At 34.1% G+C, this 21,505-nt stretch overlaps 1 non-coding gene across 1 annotated transcript; it reads right to left on the bottom strand.

Moving 5' to 3' along the window:
* Positions 1-1,803: 1,803 nt before the first annotated feature.
* LOC112095951 lies at positions 1,804-1,907 on the bottom strand. The gene has a single exon (XR_002904111.1). It is a non-coding gene; the product is annotated as a small nucleolar RNA R71 (small nucleolar RNA).
* Positions 1,908-21,505: the final 19,598 nt, after the last annotated feature.

Genomic DNA, 21,505 nt, shown 5'->3' with positions numbered 1-21,505 from the left:
GAAGTAACCGAAGTGTTGAGTACTAGAGAATGTATATTTATACAAGGTAAAATTGTCATTTTATGCTCCGGGTCTCACTAACATTTTCACTTTTACGTGTTTAAATCTTATAAGCTTTTATTATGTGTGTTTTATTCTAATTTAAGTATTTTATGTATTTTAAGGATATTTTGGTCATTTCACGACTAACGAGAAAGTCGGACAGCAAAACGAATGGTATTTTTGAACTTAAGATGTTCGTAAACCTTAGGAAGAGCATAAAAAGGTATTTAGTACTGTTCACATGTATGATATTATTCACAAGTATGACACTATTCACATATGCGGTACGATGACGTGGCATTGACCGATGATGTGGCATTGATTGATGACGTGACATCATCCTATTAGACAAATGATGTGGCGTCGACTGATTATGTGACAAGATGTTATTGGACCAAAATATTGATGTGGCGTTGACTGATGATGTGGCAACATCTTGTTAGATCGAAATGTTGAAGTGGTGTTGACTAATGATGTATTCCAACCAATCAAAATTTGTCACGTGGCGCAATCTTGAGCGTCCGAATTATTTTTATCCGATGACCATGATTTATCCATTGTATCTATAAATGGAGGACTCCCCCCTAATTTAAGACCCTTGAATGCATTTTTGAGCTCTATTTTATGTAATTCTCCCTCTATCTTGTATTTTCTACATATTTTAATAAAATTATCATTTTACCTCTAGTTTTATTATGAGTGGTTAATTTAATTTCAAGTTTGGGTTGAAGGTGAAGCCTTAACATGATCCATGGGCTTAATTAAATAAGTTTATTTTCTCTTCCTCTATGATTTATGTGGTTGTTTTGACTCATTATTGGCAGACAATGTATCATGTTTAGATTTCGCATGGTATACTGGCTCCCTAGTGAAGAATTGTTACTGTCTGGCACAATGAGCACTAAACACCATATTAATTAAAAAGAAAATTCCCCTCTAGTATTTTGTGGGTCGTCTTGACTCAGTGTTGACAGACTTATTTAGTGGATAGTCTTACCACGTTGTTGACGTAAAGATTATTTTCGTCTAGCACAGCTTGTTTTTGACACCACACTCGGTGGAAGATCATTACCTTTGGTACACTGAGTGCTTGATACCATGTTTATTAGAGTGAGGATTATGAGGAGTGAAAATACCCCTCTCATGAATTAATCGGAACTAAAAAGGAAATATTAAGCCCACGGTGTATGTTGAGTATGAATTCAAAGACTCAAGCATTTCATTTGCATTGGTTTCATCTTTAATTCATTCCTGCCTTTTTATTTTAAATCTTAAAAAAAAATTCACTTCCAACCATCTCACAATACACATAGAAATTAACCATATGCATAATTAAATTTACCTCCTCGTAGGATCGACATTCGTCACCATAAATCTATTCTACAATAGATTTGTGCGCTTGCGAGTACAACAAAATTTGCACAACAAGTTTTTGGCGCCACTGCCAGGGAGGTAGGTCATTTTAATTTGTAAAGTTAATTTTCTTTGTAAATATTGTGTAAATAATTTTGAGTGCAAGTTTTTAGTGTGTGTGTAGTTACGTGATAAGGTCAGTATCATACTTCTCCTCTCTCTCTTTATTTGCATCTATTTTGTTTTTTATTTTCAGATGAAGATGTTAAACTTAGACTATTTTAATTTTCTTTAAAAGATAGAACTCGTTCATGGTTCAATACATTGTCTGCTAATAGTATCACATCATAGGAACAAATAGTAACTAATTTTTTAAATAAATACTTCCCAGTATATAAAATCAATGCTATTCGCAGTACAATTTCAAAGTTTACTTAAAGAGAAGACGAAGAATTCTTTGAAGCATTGGAGCGATTCAACGGGCTACTTTTAAAGTGTCCACATCATGGGTACGAGAAATGACACCAATGTCAATATTTGTTGGAGGGACTATTGCCATATGTGTAAAAATGGCTAATGGCAACAAGTGAAGATGAGCTCATGTCTAAAAGCGCATAAGCGATTTGTGATTTCTTCCAGTGACAAGCAGATAATTCCCACAGAGTCGATCATTCAGGAATATGAGAAAAATCAAGGGAGTAAATGAAATCCATGTTGGTGAGTCAAGATTAGAAATCAAATAATTCAAAGTAATAATTGAAGGACTCTCTCGCCAAATAGCATCATTGACGGCTACAAAGTCAATAAAGCCACAAACCTACAATCAATTTGACCATGATTCATACTTAGATCAAGTCAATGTTATAAATATAATGGGAAAGTAGCCAAATTACAACCCTTACTCCAATACCTAGAATCCTGGATAGAGAGACCATCCCAACTTTTCATGGTCTCAAGGATTCTAACAAAATAGAATAACAACTCCAGCTCTATTAATGCAACTAGTTCATTAAGCTCCTCAAGTCGCTTAACGACCATCCAGACCATATAATTAGAATTAGAGTTACTCACAGCCAAAACCATAGGAAGATGCATTCTGTAAATTAAAAAATTCAACCCACCACACCATTGACGAGATACAGAATGAGATGAGAACTGACTTCAATTCACAAGCTCAATCAATCTCAAACCTTGAGAAGATGGTTGACCAACTTACCTCTTTAGTTCAAACTTTGGCGATAACTGTTGTGAAAGACAAATTTCCAAATCAGCCAGTGCCTAATCCTAAAGGGGTGGATGAAGTGAGTACAAGTTTATCCTAGTATCATTAAGAGGTCAAAGCCGTTATAACCTTGCAAAAGGGCAAAGAAATGAACAACAAAGTGGAGATGCCGGTGACAAAGACAATTCAAGAATTTGAGGACTCATCAACAAAGGAGAAAGAAGATAGTAGCCCATGAGAATACATACCCAAAGCTCATTTTCCTCAGAGGTTAGCTAAAGTAAAGAAGGAAAGTACCACAAGTGAGATTATAAGATTTTCAAATAGGTAAATATTAAAATCCCTTTACTTGATGCTATTAAACAACTGCCATCTTATGCCAAATTTCTTAAAGAAGTTTGCGCTAAAGAGAAGCATTCATGTCTAGAAAAAGGTATTTTTAACAGAAAACATTAGTTCTATACTTCAACATAAAATTTCTCTAAAATACAAAGACCTAGGCCGCCCTACTATCTCATATAGCATAGGAAACCACACATTTGAGAATACTTTGTTGGACTCAGGAGCTAGTGTAAATCTTTTGCCTTACTCGGTATTTGTGAAACTTGGACTGTGAATCTTACACCCAACTCCAATTGTGTTGTAACTTGCAAATCGATCCATGAAAATACCTTGCGATATTGTGAATGATGTGTTCATCCAGGTAGACAAATTTTATTTTCCTACTGATTTCATTTTGATTGACACTCAACAAGTGTAGGATTCATAGAAGCACATCCTCATTATCTTAGACCGACATTTTTTCGCAACTGTCGATGCTCATATCTAATGCAGAACTGGAAATATGCAGTTGCCCTTTGGCAACATGACTATGGAGCTAAATATATTTAACATAACCAAATAACCCTCTGATAAAGATGAAGGAATTGTAGATGTGGATTTAATTGATAAATTAGTTGACTTTTCCTACTAACCTCAGTGATGACCCTGACATGTTTAACTCACTTTGGCTTAAATTTTAATATTGACAGATCGATTGATGAGGCTAATGCCTTACTGGATTCATCACCATGCATGGATATTGATAAATGGAAGTTAAGTATATAACAATTAGCACCATCAGGGGAAAATCTCATCCCATATTAGAATGATCACTAAAACTCAAGCACAATCCATTACCTGACATTTTAGAGTATACATTCCTGTGAGAAGAAAAAACATTGTCAGAAATCATCTCATTCTCCCCTAACATCAAACAAAAAGAATGCAGACATCATTTGTGGTTAAAAAGAGAGATTACAACTAGCAAAACCTGAGGAGATTCGCAACGATAAAAATGCTAAGGACTACAAGAAGGGAATGGAAGTCTTTCATGACAAGCAAATTATGAGAATATCTTTTACACCAGGTCAGAAAGTGCTTTTATTCAATTCTTGTTTGCACGTCACCCCAAGTAAATTTTGCTCTTAGTAGTCTGGTCCATTTATTGTTCGCACTATCTTTCCACAGGGAGCTATTAAACTTAAGAATCCAGAGAATGATGCAATTTTTAAAGTTAATGGTCAAAGATTTAAAGTCATATCTTAAGTACCAACCATATGAAGAAAACAGCGTAATAGATTTAAGTGACCCACAAAATTTGAAACTTTTTCCATCTCTTTTCAGTGACTTAACCTTTTGTTATTTTTTTCTTTACTAGTTTGTTTTTTTTATTTTTTGCTAAAGTGTGTTTGTTTGATATTTTTATTTTCTCTCTCATCACTTGTGTTATAAATCATGCATACCTCAGTGAGACAAATCATTTTCAACCACCTTGAACGACTTCTGCGTGTGAAGCGTCACCTAAACGGCTTGATCCAAATTTTGTCGATCACATTCCATTTGGGATGTACAACCACCAGAGTTAGTATCCTATGTTAATGATTTAGAAAGACAACTCAAAGAAATAGAATGTGGTATCTATGAAACCCAATTAGAACTTAAGGTAAGCTCAATAAAAGGACGATGGTGAGTTAATATAACGCATTTTACATTGTGTGTTTTTATTTTTGTTTGCTTTCATGTGTGTTGTGTTTTTACTAGATTTATTTTTTTCTTTGGTGTGTTATCATTTATCACCCCGATTAAGTGGCAGATAATGGTACTCTGTGACTATTAAAGTCGGTTCCTTCAATTTCTCATAATAACTTATATTCTTCAGCCAAGGTACGGATAAGAACACAACTCTTGCAAAGCTTCACAAGCAATTTCCTTAAATTCCTCAAAATACACTCCTCACAATCTACAAAACTTGATCCAAACGTATGTACTTGCTCATGAAGAAAAACATCCCTATCGACATTCGTTGGTTAATCAAAGCCAAAGTATGGTTAGCAGGGTAATTTATTGCCTACATCCCTGGTTCCGGGAAAGGAAATTATGCAAGAAAACGAAAAGCTGCACAACTTCCAGTTTCTTATCATAAATGTGCCACAATGCAATGTGTTAAAAAACCACGTACTTTGGGAATGGTGTTCGATAATAGAGAAGATAAGATTAAATTTATTAGGGATGGCTTGAATAAGGAATCGTTGGATGATATTCTTTTGTCTCTTGAAATGCATCCAAATGGATATGTACAAAGAGCAATTTCCCAGTTATAGCCATTGTTCCAAAAAGAATGTGTACGATACAATCTCGGGAATCTGACTATAAACGAGCTTGTTTACTAGTTTATAAGAAAATTTCGAGTAGACAACACAAAAATATTTGTGTGCTTTTTGGGTTTCACTATGGTAAATATTGAGAGTTTGTTCAAGCATCTATAGATCTTGGTCGAGTACTAGTAAAAAGAAAGATACACCTAGTATATGAAGGAGGTGGCCGAAGATTATCAAGACTTTTCTCACAAGCTGTTTTTATTGGAGGAAGCCAAGTGCTAGGCATAATCTCAGAAGTCGTAAAAACACTGGGATGTTTACCTAGCCCATCAATTAGAGAGGAATTAGTTGTCTCATGTATACAAGAAAAAATAACTGAAATGTTAAAACATGCTGATGCTTTCATTTTCTTACCAGGGGATCTTGCAACTTTAGAGGCACTAATTACATTCGCATCTTGGGTACATTTGAACATTAATCAGAAACCCATCGGTTTTTTAAATGTTAACAAATTTTACGATAGCATGATAGCTTTTATTAACCATGCAATTAAAAATAATTTCATTTTAGTTTCAGTAAAGCAGCTCTTTATTTGTTCTCCTACTACTAATAAGTTACTTGATCTTTTAGAGGCTTATACACCAGAGACAGATCCCAAGACTCTTACGTTAGATTAGTCGACTGATGATGGTAGCGGTAGTAGTAAGATGCACAATTTAGATTTATCTCTCCGTTTGTAAATATTTTCTATTATAGTGTCTAGGTGATGTCTTTTAAACTCTACTTATTTCCTTCAAGACATTGAGGACAATGTCTCGTTCTGCTTAAGGGGAGGGAATAATTGACAATTGTGGAATAAATGATAGTTGTGCTATTGTAGTTACTAACCATTCTTGAATTTCTGAGTCAAAGATGACTGCATATGAAGTTTAGTTATTCTAGAAATGCATTTTCCTAGTCTTGGTGTTTAGTTAGAAAAAAAACAAAAAAAAACCAAATTGTTGAATTTTTTTTTCCGATATTAATGGCTAACCTTTTTTGTCTACCTTGGCCATCTTGAGAGATTTAATAGACCAGTCTAGACATACACACAACAAGTGATGGTGGTGGTAAGTGGAGATTTTGTAATACCTTATCCTTTCGTTTCATTCGTGAGCAACAACTAAAGACAGTAATCATTATACCAAAAAAAAAAGTAAAAAAAAGAAAAAAGAGAAAAAAAAGAAAAGAAAAATAAGTGACACTCTCACTTAGTAATCGGGTCTGTTGCCTTAGTAAGCAGAGAGTATTCGTGTCAAACGGTGAGAGATGATCAAAATTGTGAGAACTCTTACTTAGTAACCGGGCCTCCTGCCTCAACAAGCAAAGAGTGTTCACGTCAAACGGTGAGAGTTTGATTTGTTCAACTCAGCTCTTTCTTAGTAATCGGGCCTCTTGCCTCAGTAAGCAGAGAGTGTTCGCGTAAAACGGATGGAGTTGGTTATGGAAATAATTGGTTGAAGAAATAATATAAATAAATCTGCTGCCTACGGAAGGAACTCCGATGAGACAGTAAGAATGGAAGTATTGCTTTATTTTGACCGAACCCTATAATCATTATGTCAAATATTGCTAAGCACTAAAGAGGGTTTGCTAAATTTTTTATTGATGGTTGTGTAGCAAAAGAGAAGGACATAATTTGTCGGAAAAGTTCATTGATTTGGTAAACATATTTTAATTTGAATTTTGTTAGATTTCATTGCATAATTTTTTAGGGACTAGCAATAAGCTAATTGGGGGGGTGTGTTGAGTACTGGAGAATGTATATTTATACAGGATAAAATTATCATTTTATTCTCCAAGTCTCACTAACATTTTCATTTTTACGTGTTTAAATCTTCTAAACTTTTATTACGTGTGTTTTATTATAATTTAAGTATTTTATGTATTTTAGGGATATTTTGGCTATTTCATGACTAAGGAGAAGCCGGACAGCGAAACAGATGGAATTTTTGAACTTAGAGCGGTAAAAAACCTTAGGAGGAACATAAAAGGATATTTGGTACTATTCACGTATACGGTATTATTCACATATACGATACTATTCACTATTCGCAATAGGCACTTAATACCATATTAATTAGAGAGAAAATTCCCCTGTGACGTACAATTTTATCACTTGATTATAATAGAATTTACTTTAAGCTAACAAACCCCCTAAAGTATTATAATAATAATAATAATAATAATAATAATAATAATAATAATAATAATAATAATTAATTCTAAGCAATGATAACATAAGCAATGACATAAGTGATGATGTAAGAGAAATTTGTAGAGATAGTTAGGAATTCTAGAATTTAGTAAGGTATTTATGAAGGATAATCCCAATCATTAATCAAGAGTTATGATGGCAAAATCCTTGCCATCCGTTATCCTTTAGAAATCCTATAAATACCCATAGCCCCTTTTATTTTCAATGTAACTAGAACTTCCACCCTCTTCTATTCTAAATCATAACATTAAGAGTAGAGAAATCCTCAAGTTAAAACGGTGTAGAGAAGTCAAAGTTAACAGGTAAGTAACACTTCAACTGCAATGTAACGACAAAATTATTTTCATACTTAACTTCAGTATTAACTAATCCTTTATTTTGTGATGGCTACTATGATGTGATTGATTATAATCTAAATTTTTATATGGTCGGTTATGCATCCTATATTATGATTTTTCTTTATTTACTCCTTGTATGGTGGGTTATACCGCCTAATCTGTGATACTTTTACTTAATTATACTATAGTCGGCTGTGTAGCCTATGTTATAATCCCATTTTATTTAATCTCTATATGGACGACATTGCCGCCTGCATTAAAAAATGTTGTCCTTAAATACCATTGTATGTTAATTTTGTTGGTCCTCTAAGAACTTCACATGTTATGATATAAGTTGCATTGAACGCATGCTTTTCATGGATTACTTTATAAGAAGATGTTTTAGAAAATGAATTTACGAAAAAATAGGTTGTTATACTACAAGGTGATAAAGTTCCCAAAGAGGGTAAGCCCTCCAAGCTTAGTAAAAGTTAATCTTTTGGGGACGGCGATACATAGCGCCCAAAAGATCAACTAATTAGGCCCAAGGACATATTGTTTAAAGAATAAAAGTGCAAATCTTGTAGTGCAACATACCTACGGCCCTAATAAAATTATTTTGTATTTTCTAAGTTTCTTTTAAAAACTTAATATGGTCATCTATATGCATAATGATTTATATGCGCATCAAAATGTTATCTTACTAGGCATTAGCTCATAAAGTCCTTACATTACAGGTAACGATGAGTAGGACAAGCTGGTGCCAAGTCTTAGTTGAAGCGAAGTGCATATGGGCATAACAAACCTTGGGTTTTATGGCTCAACTTTGTTTCAATCAAAAATAAAATTTCTCAGCTTTAGTAATAATAAAGTTTTTGAGATATATACTAAGGAATCTTTATATGTCTCCTACTTGTTGTAAGGAAGTTTTGCTTGCTATGTAAAACGTTTTTTTAGAATTCGTATTTATATTAAAAAAATAATAGTGTTTTAAACTTTTTTTAAAATAAATATTTAAGTAGAGTGTTACAAATTGGTATCCAAACCCAAGGGTTTAAAGCGATTTTGTAGACCGCCCATATGCACAAGTCAAGGGGAAGGAAAAGGCTCGACTTTTTAGTTAAAAATTGAAATTAGGATAATTGGAAATCTTACATTTGATTTGTCCGACACGTAGAAATTAAACTAAAAAATCGTTGAGATGTCAAGCGTTAGGGGTAACACAAGTAGAAGGGCAGAATGAACTTCAGGGAGTAATCTGCAATTGATCGACTTACAGACATTGTGGCATGACTCTTGGAAAGGGAAGTTAGAATGGATGACCATGCTCGGGCAATGAACAACGCGTGGAGTGAATTTAGAAGATTAAATCCCCTTATATTTGAAAGAGGTGTAGATCTTATCGCAGTAGACCAACGATTATAAACCATGGAAAGAATGATAAAAGTAGCCAAAGTGCCAGAAGAAGAAAAAGTCACTTGTGTTTCCTTTATACTACAAAGAGCGGCAGAATATTAGTGGGACTCTATCAAATGAATTCATAATGAAGGAACAATGTAATGGAGGGAATTTAAAGAACACTTCTATAAAAAATACTTTTCAGAGATTGTTCACTCATCCAAAAGAAGAGACTTTGTTTATTTACAACAAGGAAGGATGTTTGTGCTATAGTACATTTGAAATTTTGATGAGCTCTCTCGATATGCCCCACACATGGTTGCAGCGGAAGACTTGAAAAAGGACCATTTTATATAAGGATTGCGCAAAGATCTCGCAAAAGACGTAAAGGTGGCTGGAGTTCGTGATGTTTTCTTCAGTGAACTCATATATCGAGCCTTGGTAGTTAAGTAAGCAGATGAAGAAAAAAAGGAAGAAAAATAAAGAAACAAAGAAAGTATGGACCAGGGGAATTTTGTAGCTAGCTAGAAAGACAGCACTCAAATAACAATAATAAGAGAAAGGGAACGCCAATGGTCCAAGATCAAAATAAAAGCAAGCGCCCAAAGATTCATTAGAAGGAAGTCTTACAAAAGCCAATGTGCAATCAGTGCGGTAGAACTCACCCTGGGGAATGTCGAGCCAATACCAGAATATGTTTCAAATGTGGAAGAGAAGGACATCATCAAGGACTACCCAGAGAATGGTATGCAACAAGAAAAGGCTAATGCTCGAGTATTCACACTCACAAAAAATGATGCGGAAGGAAACCCCTCAGTAATATCAGGTGAATTATCTATCTCCAAAACACCTGCACATGTGCTAATAGATTCAGGAGCAATACCTTCATTTGCCTCACCAACATTCATTAGGAAAATAAAAAGGTCACTGGCATAATAATAGGTCTTTTAGTATTATGGTACCATCAGGTGAAATATTGAACTCAGGACAATTAGTTAAGGCATGTAAGGTCAGTATTAGTGGTCATAAACTATGTGTTGACCTAATAATCCTCGAGAAGGATGACTATGACGTAATTCCTGGCATGAATTGGCTATCAAAGTACTATGCCAATATAGATTGCAAGGAAAATGAAGTAACTTATATTGTAGGTAATGATGAGTAAGACAAGTTGGCGCCAAGTCCTAACCGAGGTGAAGTGCATATGGGCATAACAAACCTTGGGTTTTATGATGAGCTCAGCTTTGTTTTAATAAAAAATAAATATCTTAGCTTTAGTGATAATAAAGTTTTTGAGATATATAATAGCGAATCTTTGTATGTCTCATACTTGTTGTAAGGAAGTTTTGCTTGCTATGTAAAACATTTTTTTAGAATTCGTATTTATTTTTAAAAAAGTAACAGTGTTTTAAACATTTTTTTAAAATAAATATTTAAGTGGAGTGTTACATCCCCTCTAGTATTTTGAGGGTCATCTTGACTCAGTGTCGATAAAGAGTGTATCTAAGATATTTAGTAGATGGTCTTGCCATGTTGTCGACAGAAGGTGAAATAATATCTAAGCAACCCAAGGGGGGTAACTTGGGTTTCTAAAAATTATGCAATTCTTAAACAAAACCTAATGCAAATCTTAAACGAATTCAAAGCAATAATAAATAAATAAACCAAAATATAAAAAGATAAGGGAAGAGTGATTTAAACACAGAGAGTTTTACGTGGTTCGGCCAACCTTGCCTACGTCCACGCCTCCAAGCACACCGAGCTTGAGAATTCCACTAGTCAAGCCTTCAAGGCTTCAAGAACACTCACAATTGGCTTTTCAAGTGTCAATCAACCTTTATATCCAGAGATTATCCCCAATCTCGTAACCCAAGTGTATCCCAACACTTACAGTCACTCAAAAGAGGGATTACAAATTTGTTTTTCTCCCACACAATATATAATATTACAAATCAATACTTAATGTGTGAATAAATGAACAAGAATGAATTTGAAGCCCAATGAATGTTGTACTCTCGATTACAAGCTCAATGATAATGTTCTGATCAACTCTTGTTTGAATTTGATTGAGCTTATTTATAGTTGGAGCTAAAAAATAGCCGTTGTTGACTTCTATCTGAAATTGGATCGTCGTTAACCGTTATGTTAATCTTTTTAACTAGTTCAAGTGACTGTTGAGCTGAAATTCAAATAAACAGTTGACCGTTTGTCACAATCAATTTGCCATTAATTTCCAGATACCTGCAAAACAAATTTCTGCTATCTGTTCTTTATAAACGGTTGAAGGTTAGCATGGAATGACATTTTGGAAATTATCGGTTAGCCATTTGAAGTTAACGGTTTGCCATTTAATTTCAGTAACCTGCAAAACTCATTTGCTTTATCCATTTTTTCTAGCTGGTTCAAGTTTAAGGATTTATTCCCCTCTGGAAATTATTGGTTAACCGTTTCAAAGTTAATAGTTCACCGTTTACTTCCAGAATCACAGTTTTAACCAAATTTCACTAGGAATGTTTTTCCAATTTAAAGTTTAACGATTATCCATATTTCATGAACACATTTAGAAAGATTATACAACTTTTGAGAAATTATTTAATGAAAAACACCAACAATTTAATAAAAGGCATTTAAAGTTTGTTATCATCAAAATCAATATAATGAACATCTACATGTTAACAGAAGGATTATTATCGTCTGGTATAGTGTGTTCTCGACACCACACTTAATGGAAGATCATTACCTCTGGCACACTGAGCATTTGATACCATATTTATTATAGTAAAGATTATGAGGAGTGGAAAACCCCCTCATGAATTAATCGGAACTTAAAAGGAAATATTAAGCCCATGGTGAATTTTGAGTGTGAATCTAGAGATTCAAGTGTTTTATTTGCATTGGTTTCATCTTTAATTCCTTCCCGCATTTTTATTTTAAATCTTAAAAAAGAAATTCACTTCCAACCAACTCATATTACACCTAGAAAATTAACCCTACGCATAATTAAATCTACCCTCTTGAGATCGACACTCGTCACTACAAAATTTATTCTACAATAGATTCTTGCGCTTGCGAGTACAATAAAATTTATACAACGGGAAGATGATTCGATGAATTAGCATTGAGACATAGGATATTATAACTCTCATGACAATGACATGTAAGATCTTGTCCCATTGCCAAAAGTGGACATTTAAGATCAAAAGGGATTTGAAAGTTGATATGGAGAGGTATAAGGTATATCTTATCGTAAAAGGCTTTACATAGAAAAAAGACATCGATTATAAAGAGACTTTCTCTTTGGCTTCTTTGAAAAATGCTTTTAGGATGATAATGACATTAACAACGCATTTCAATATCTAGTTATGTGAGATGGATGTGAAGAGATTGTTTCTTAATAGTAACATGGATGTGACAATCTATATAATGCAATAAAAAAACTCTATGTCATTAGACTTAAAGAATATGACTTGCAAACTTAAAAGATTCATTTATGGGCTCAAAGAAGTATTTTGGTAAAGATATTTCAAATTTCATCATGCGATTATCTCGTTCAGTTTTGAGATAAATTCGGTCGATAATTATATACACCATAAGTTCTTTGGGTTGCTAGCAGCAAGATGGGCTATTACATGACACCAAGACATCTATAGCTAAGAATTTTAAAATGAAAGATCTTGGTGATATCTCTTTTGTACTAGGCATGTAGATGCACCGGGATCGCTTACGGGGTATTCTTATATTATAAAAAAAAGCTATAATGAAAGGGTTCTCCACAGATGTGACATGCGAGATTATGATATCCCTATGGCTAAAAAGACAAGCTTTGTCTCAATCAATGCCCTAAAAATAATTTTGAGAAAAAGATAATGCAGAAGATTCCTTATAAGTATGTAGTAGAAGATTCGATGTATGCTCAGGTTTGTACATGATCAGATATTATGTACATTGTTAGGATGTTGGGTAATAATCCAAAAGTAGACTATTGGAGAGCAGCCAAATAGGTTTTACGACACTTACAGAGAACAAAAGATTATACGCTTACATATGAGAGGTTGGATAATCTTGAGACTGTTGGATATTTTGACTTCGATTTTTCCTGATGTCAAGATAGTATGAAATCTATGTCAGGCTACATCTTCCTACTAGCTGGGGGTGTTTTCTTCTAAACGAGTGCTAAATAGTCTCTTATAACATCTTCTACGATGGTTGCAGAGTTCATAATACGTTATGAGGCATTCGATCATAGAATATGGCTGGAAAATTTTTTTGTTGGGCTGCACATAGTAGATGGTATCAAAAGACCACTCAAGTTATTTTATGAATAATAAATCATTAATGTTATATTCTAATAACAACAGGGCTCGCCAAAGTTAAAGCACAAAGACACCAAGTTCCTAGTTATTAAAGAAAGAGTTTAGAATAGACAATTGTCTATAGAGCACATTAGCATAAATTGTATGATTGCGGATTTGCTTACTAAGAGATTGCTACCAAAAGTGTTTCAAAAGCATACTGCTCGTATATCTGTCGTGTCATTAGAGGATATTCAGTTTTAGTGGGAGTTTGTAATTTTAGTTTCTTTTGTAGTTTCAACATTTTTTTGTAGTTATTTCAATTTATGAATATTTGTGGTCATTTTCTATAGAAATAAAATTTTTCTTTATTTACACTTTGATCTTGGTGTGGTTTGATCTCGCTCAGGTTTAAGTTGGACCAGTAGGAAATAGGTACATTATTTACACCATGATCATGATCCTTATCATCTAGTTGTATTGGCATAGTGATAATTGAGATCGAGTTATGACTATTGTAACATATAATGCTGTGATCCTATGTTGGTATAATTGATGGACATAACTAGTTATAGATATATTTTGATAATGACAACAAAGTTGAGCTTATGCGGTTAACTTTTACAAGCATGATTATAAGGTTACACATAAAGCCCAAGTGGGAGATCGTTGGATTCTTAATCCAATATTAGGCTTATATGTGGATAATTATTTGTTATGGATTGTCATATAATATTAAGCTTAATTAAAAGTGATCTATTAAGATTTTCGGTAACTTGAACTTTAATTTATCTAGTATGGTTTAGGCCTTTAATGTGTAAAGATTTAAGGATTTTTTATATTTTTATGATAGGATAAAATAGAAATTCCAAAATATAATAGGGAAGTTATCTATATTTAATGGTTATGGTCACCATATGATACATTATGTTCTATTCTTTTCTAATATCTCATCATCAAAGAGAGTGCAGAAAGAAAGTGAAATGATTCTTTAGGAAAACATGCTGATATGGAAAGAGAATTGGATGGATCTAGAATGAAATTGGTCATTGTGGATTCTAGTGTTGGTAAAAAATAGTTCTTAGAATTTTTTTTCTGTTTTATAAAATCAACGGAAGCTAGGAATTTTTCTTGAATATGTATACAAGCATAGGTTTCGAGAAGTACCTTGATTTCCTGATGAAGATTGAAGAAGACGACATCTTTTCCACTACCATTGTTGGGAGCTGCAAAATATGGTTGCAGTCTTCTCTACTATCCTCCATAGTCTCCCTCACACGATTGGGCATGTAGAGAACCCTCACTTTGTGCAAGAGATGGAAATCCTAGAACTATATTTTTCTTATTCAAGAAAATCTATACGTAAAAGTTATTATTCTGTTCTAAATTTATCTCTTTTATATATATAGGTAGTTATTAGATTCAAAGTTTGACTACGAATTGAGCTAGAAGAGGGACTGTAGACCCATGGGATTTTTAGCTCCAACTTAATAACCAAGGTCCAGTCATCTCATATACTACTTTGTCATCTCATCGGAATTAATCGACTTACTCAGCATCAATTTCAAATTAGGGTGTAATTTCAATAAGAGTATAAGGGCATTCTTCGTCAAACATATGTGCCTTTAGCTGTGAGGACAATATTAAAAATCCTCTTCAAAATTAGAAAGTTATATTCAATTAACATACATGCCACTAATTGTACACCACGTCATCCATTACTGCCTGTAGCTCATGCCACTAGCCCATGAGTACGACTTGCCACCGCTTCCCCCATTGACCAATACATCGTGGCTTCTTGTGAACCACTAGCCCGCGCGCATTAGATGCCACTAGCATTCACAAGAATTAGCATGCTGCTTTAGTCACCGAATCAACTGTAAAGACGAGGCAGCAGCAGTGCCACTGTTGCAACTCCAACGTGCTCTGCTAGCGAGCCCAATTGGACTCATTGTCTTGTTAAACAAAGCCCACGTATGCTGCTTACTCGCTAGCATGAGCCGGTTGTACAACCAATGCCAATTACTTTTTTTGTTTTTTGTTTCCAAAATTACAAGATCAGATCGATTATAGGGTTATTTTTGGATACTTCCCTTGAGGTTTACTCTTGCTACACTTAGAGAGAAAGTATGCATATATTGACATATAGCACCCCTCAAAGTGTATGAGCGTTATAGAGCCGTTTGGTTTGTAAGTAAAAATACAATAATGCCCTTCATTCCAAAGTACAAGAACTGACAATTGTTCTTACAATCCAGAGTTGTCAAGCTATCCTTTATTATTTGGCGCCAAATGCATAAGAGCATTGAAAAAGCAATTATACCCTTATAATAATTTAATTTGAGAATAAATAAATGACATAATGAGAAAAAATTCATGTAATAGGTGGAAATATTAATATACCCCTTTAAAAATGTACTTATAATTGCTGAATAACTGAAACATTTCAACAAGGAACAATTTAAAAATAACAAAGCAAGGTTGCTATTATCCCATTCAAGTTTGTTCAGCTCCAAGCTAACTTAACTTCATCTCAACATCATCAGAGCATAAAAACAACAAATGTAAATCAAATGGCGCGTGGCCACCCACGCCCCCAGGCTTCGTTACAGCTGCACAGGCGCGTCGGCGGACGGAGTCTTCTACGTGATTGGCGGGTTGAAAATCGACGGGCCTCCCACGGGGGCGGCGGATGCGCAGATGTACATGAGCTCGATGGATTTGTACGACGTGGAGGCGCGTGTCTGGTTGAGAAGCCGTGCGGTTCCCGGCGGAGGATGCGTTATAGCAGCGTGTGCAGCCGTGGGGTTTATTTACGTTCTCACGAGTCACGCGGTTGAGATGTCGTTCTGGAGATTCGACGCGCGTCGAAGACACGGAGGGTTTGGCGAGTGGAGTAGGATGAAGACGCCGTAGCTGGGGTAGCCGTGGAATAGGATGAAGACGCTGCAGCTGACGCAGGCGGTGAGGCTAGACGGGTCCATCAAGTTCAGTCTGGTGGGTGTCGGAAACAAGGTGGTGTTGGCTTTAATGAAGAACGGGAGAGTCTTGAGGGCAAGTGACGAAAGGTTTGTTTGGATTTACGACACGGTGGCCGGAGACTGGAGCTGTATCTTCAAGTTCATATAAGTTGAAATCAGTGGGTATTATGCAGGAATAAAAGTCAGCAGATGAGAAGAAAAGAAGTGGATTGTAAAAGGAAAAGCGTGGGTACTAGAAGATGATAATCCGAAGACGATTGTAAAAATTCCATTGAAATGTTAAACAAATGGGTATTGTAAAAATTTCATTGAAAAGCGAAAATTCCATTGAAGTGTTAAACAAGTGGGTATTGTAAAAAGTTCATTGAAAAGCGTGCATATCAAATATATAAAAATGGTACTTGCTTGGAATGAAAACCAGTGGGTATTTTAAAGGGTAATTTTTAAAAACCTCCCCTGAGGTTTGAGGCTGTTGCAAGTAGATGGCCAAGATCATTTTATTTGTAAAAACTCCCCTGCCATCAGTTAAATTTTCTTTTGATTGGTAGTTGACTTTAAAAAGACAATATTATCCCTGGTGATAGTGCGATCCACTGAGATTCAGCAGTCACTGAGGGACCTTCTGGATAGATTACAGGCTGATAGATACCAGCCAAATCTCCGCTCTGTGCTTTATGAGTGAGCGATGATGAGAAAAAGCGAATACTGATGACTCATAGTGAGAAGCTAGCTTTGGCATTTGGGTTGCTGACTACAAGCCCTGGTGCTACTGTAAGGATTATGAAGAACCTGAGAATATGTGAAGATTGTCACTTGTTTATGTGTGGTGCATCTCAAGTCATCGGGAGGGAGATTGTTGTGAGAGATAACATGAGATTCCATCACTTCCAAGATGGAAAATGTTTTTGCGGTAATTACTGGTGATTAGACATTTGATTTGACTGTCCATGGAAGTTTGATCCTTGCACCATTTTAGTCCTTGCCCATCAAGAAAAGTTGGATATAATGTAGTTGTTTGCCAAAACACTCACATGTCAATATAATGCCATGTCCCACCTTGGAGTTACTGTGAAATGGTCTCAATTTCTATGAACTGCCATTTGCTCGAGCTAATTTTGATCCATGAAGAACTTAAGAAAATGAGTCCTGCACACTCCCCACAAAGCAAGACTGCCATCTCAAGGAGATTTGGCCTTAAATGAGCGTGTTGCTAAAGGATGTGGTTCTTAATGCCAGTGCTGAGATCCTGCCGTGCTTTTTTAACAGATGCGATTTATTTGTAATCAACCCACTCATGTTGACCCACTTGTGTTGATTGCGAAGAGAGTCTTGTGTTTGAGGAAGATGGAGAATTTCATGCGGAGAATCATGAACGTCTTTGAGACGGCTCAAGCCGTCACAAAGCCAAGATGATGTTATGTTATCGGGTTTAGTATACCAAGTCTTGAGCTCGCTGATCTCATCTTTGATATGGGAAACCAAAGGGTGTGATCTGCACGGAAGACTGATGGATCTAATGTGATGAGACATGGGTGGATGGTTGGGATGTTTGTTAGGGAATGAAAGGGAGCGCCGGAAAACGCCGACCATTTTTGCTATTTTAATCTCAACTTCATGGGATTGCTAGTTGACTGAAGAGAGTTGCAAAGGATCGCACTGTCACCAGGGATAATATTGTATTTTTAAAGTCAATTACCAGTCAAGAACAAAATTTAACTGACGGCAGGGGGTATTTTACAAATAAAACTATCTTAACCATCTACTTGCAACAGCCTCGAACCTCAGGGGAGGTTTTTAAAAATTACCCGTATTTGAAAATAAATATTTCACCGTACTCCATGCTTTCTGTCACTGTGCATACAATATGTACAGTGTCTAGTTTAATCAATTTACTATTTTTTAACGATTTAAAAAATTTAAATTTTTGCAATTACGTTATTATCCTTACAAACCAAATGGCTCTCTAATGCTTATACACTTTGAGGGGTGTTATATGTCAATATATGCATACTTTCTCTCTAAGTGTAGCAAGAGCAAACCTCAGGGGAGGTATCCAAAAATAACCCATTGATTATATGATTTTAGAAGAAAATTTTGAAACCAAATAGAAAACCTATACACGGACATAACTATCATGGGTTATGATTAATCTTCATAATAAATTAAGAATAACAACAATAAATATTTTTGCAATATGACAATGTCTCACAATCATGCATAAAATTAACTATGCGTGTATCATACATCAAGATCGCCCTGTGATAAGTGCATATTTTCCATATATTTTACTATTAATTTCTCCATCTTTTACTTTTTTTGGTCTTAAATATTCTAATTACTTTAGTTAATTTTTTATTTAGTTATCTTGTTAAATTATATTTTATTGTGTTAATTTTTATCTTAATTTTTATTTTAGGTATGTTCTGGGATTAAGGGAAATTATATCAGGACATTTAGGAAAAAAATTGTTTGAAAGAATCGAAAAGGGAAAATAATTGAAGATTTTTAGAAACCGAAAAAACTGAAGCCAACAAAATTAATTCATGCATATTCAGTAGATTATAGTCATCACGTGGAGATTAAAGAAGAAATTGAATTTAATTCAATTTGGTGGCTTAATTCAATTGGAATCAAGAATCTTAAAGGATAATAACATAGGTAAGCATGTGCAAGCATTAAAGTGGCGTTGGCTAGCTCATTTGGTTAATATGGGAAGCAAATTGAACAAAAAAGGAAATGACCATATTTCATTAAGGATGCACATGAATTGCCTAAACAAATTGGTAGACAATGCATTTCGAAATAAATAATTGAAATTGGCATGTGCATGGCAATTAAGGGAAGCAAATTAATTGCTTTAAATTGGAAATAAAATCCAATAAGGATTCAGCACAACCATGGGCATAATAAGAAGCCAACCTTTGGCTTTTGATTCACACACAATCAACAGCCACACATACGCAATAGCGGCGGCAAGAATAGAAGAAAAGAAAAGGAGAAGCCGAAAGGAAGTAAAGCAGAGTCAGCTTTTGAATTAATTCTATGACTGGTTTTATCAACTCTCTTATTCCCAATTTAATTTTGTTAGGATAAATTTTCTATTTGGTTGAGGGTGAATTCAAAACCCCAAACTTGTCATATGATTAATATTCAATTTCTATCATTTAATTTATTTAATTGAGATTGTTTATGCTCTTCTTTAATTAATGTTTGTGATTTTATTCTCGTCTTGTTTGAGTGGCCAATTAGATAGGATTTGAATAATTTCTATTGCTAGGTTAAAAATCTTGATCCGTAACTATCTTGATATTTTAATCATTAGTAGCAGGTTGGAATCAGTGATTTCAATTGGAGAACATAACTTAGGTTAAATAATATGAGTTTGTGTGTTTATTGCCTAAATCAACCTAATATCTTTCTCTACTTAATGCTTCCATTATCTCAAATTTAAAGAGCTTGTTTTAAATTATTTAATGGTTAGAGATTAGGTGAAAAGCTTGTTTTGCCTAACGACACATTAATGAAATATTGAGATTAACAGAGTTTATTATTGTTTACAGCTAATAGTTTCAATAGAAATTGATGATAGATTTGATATATTATATGCATGTTTGGTGGCAGCGAATGATCTTTTAACCAAAGTTTTCATCATTATTATTCATTTATCCTTTAATTAGAGTTTTTATTAAATTATTGTATTTGTAGTTTTAATTTCTTTATATCTTGCTATTTATTTAAAATTTCATAAAGCCTCCTTTTTATTTTTAGTCGGCATTTTCTTTAGTTAGATTAATTTATCATTTTATTATTATTATTATTATTATTACTACTACTACTACTACTACTACTTTATTTTAAGTCTTGATTTAAAGTTGATAATAAATATAACTAGTGTAGTTTTCGTGAGATCGATCCTTACTTGCTTTGTACTAGTTGTTTATATTATTAGTAAGGTTGTAAATTTGGTGCACCCTAACAACACTACCACTCTGATACCAATTGTTGGTAAAAATTTGATCTTTGAAAAAAAAAATTTCTATTTTATAAAATCAATGGAATCCAAGACCTTTTCTTGATTATGTATAGATGCATAGGGTTAGAGAAATACCTTGATTTACTGATTAAGATTGAAGAAGACGACTGCAATCTTTTCCACCACCATTGTTGGGATCTGCAGAATATGGTTGTAGTCTTCTCTACTATCCTCAATAGCCTCCCTCACATGAGTGGGCATGTGGCAAACCTAATTTTGTGCGGGAAATAGAAACCCTAGAGCTGTATTTTTCTTATTCAAGAAATCTATACGTAAAGGTTATTATTTTGTTCTAATTTCATCTCCTTTATATAGGCACTTATTAGAGTCAGAGTTTGATTAAGAATAGAGCTAGTAGAGGAACTGCAAACCTATGAGCTTTTTAACTCGAACTTAATAGCCAAGGCCCAATCATCTCATGACATTCCAAAACTATTAGGTTAACCCCTGGCTATTCCACTAAAAGCCTAAAGTTGCACTCAAGTAACTCATGTAAATTAAATAAAAGCCCAATTAATTAAAACTCCTTTTAATTAATTTTAGCCTCGGTCTTAGACCAATAATAACCACTTAATTAACTCTCTTTTTGATGCTCATAATTAAAGTTAGGCCTTTGATGAATGTCGTGCCTCTATTAATTACATATTTAGCCCTAAGTCACTATTTGTTCTAACAATCACTTTCAATATATCTTTATTTGTAAATAAATTTACAAATAAATATTATTATTTAATAAACAATTTATTGAATAAACTGGGCCACAGATTGAAATGATCAAGTACCACAAATAGCTTAGGTAAGCATCAATAGTATAGATTCCATCTTTTAAGTATATGCCTACGATCCATGAAATTTTTTTTTGGGGGGGGGAAAAAAGGGGCCCCTAAAAAAAAAAAAAAAAAAATTTTTTTTTTTTTAAAAAAAAAAAAATTTTTAAAAATTTTTGGAAGGGTTTTTTTTTTTTTTAAAAA

The sequence above is a fragment of the Citrus clementina genome, unplaced genomic scaffold (genome assembly GCF_000493195.1).
Source record: "Citrus clementina cultivar Clemenules unplaced genomic scaffold, Citrus_clementina_v1.0 scaffold_1, whole genome shotgun sequence".
Classification (NCBI taxonomy): Eukaryota; Viridiplantae; Streptophyta; class Magnoliopsida; order Sapindales; family Rutaceae; genus Citrus; species Citrus x clementina.
Note: the sequence above shows the minus strand (reverse complement) of the source record. Positions and strands in the feature narration are given on the sequence as shown.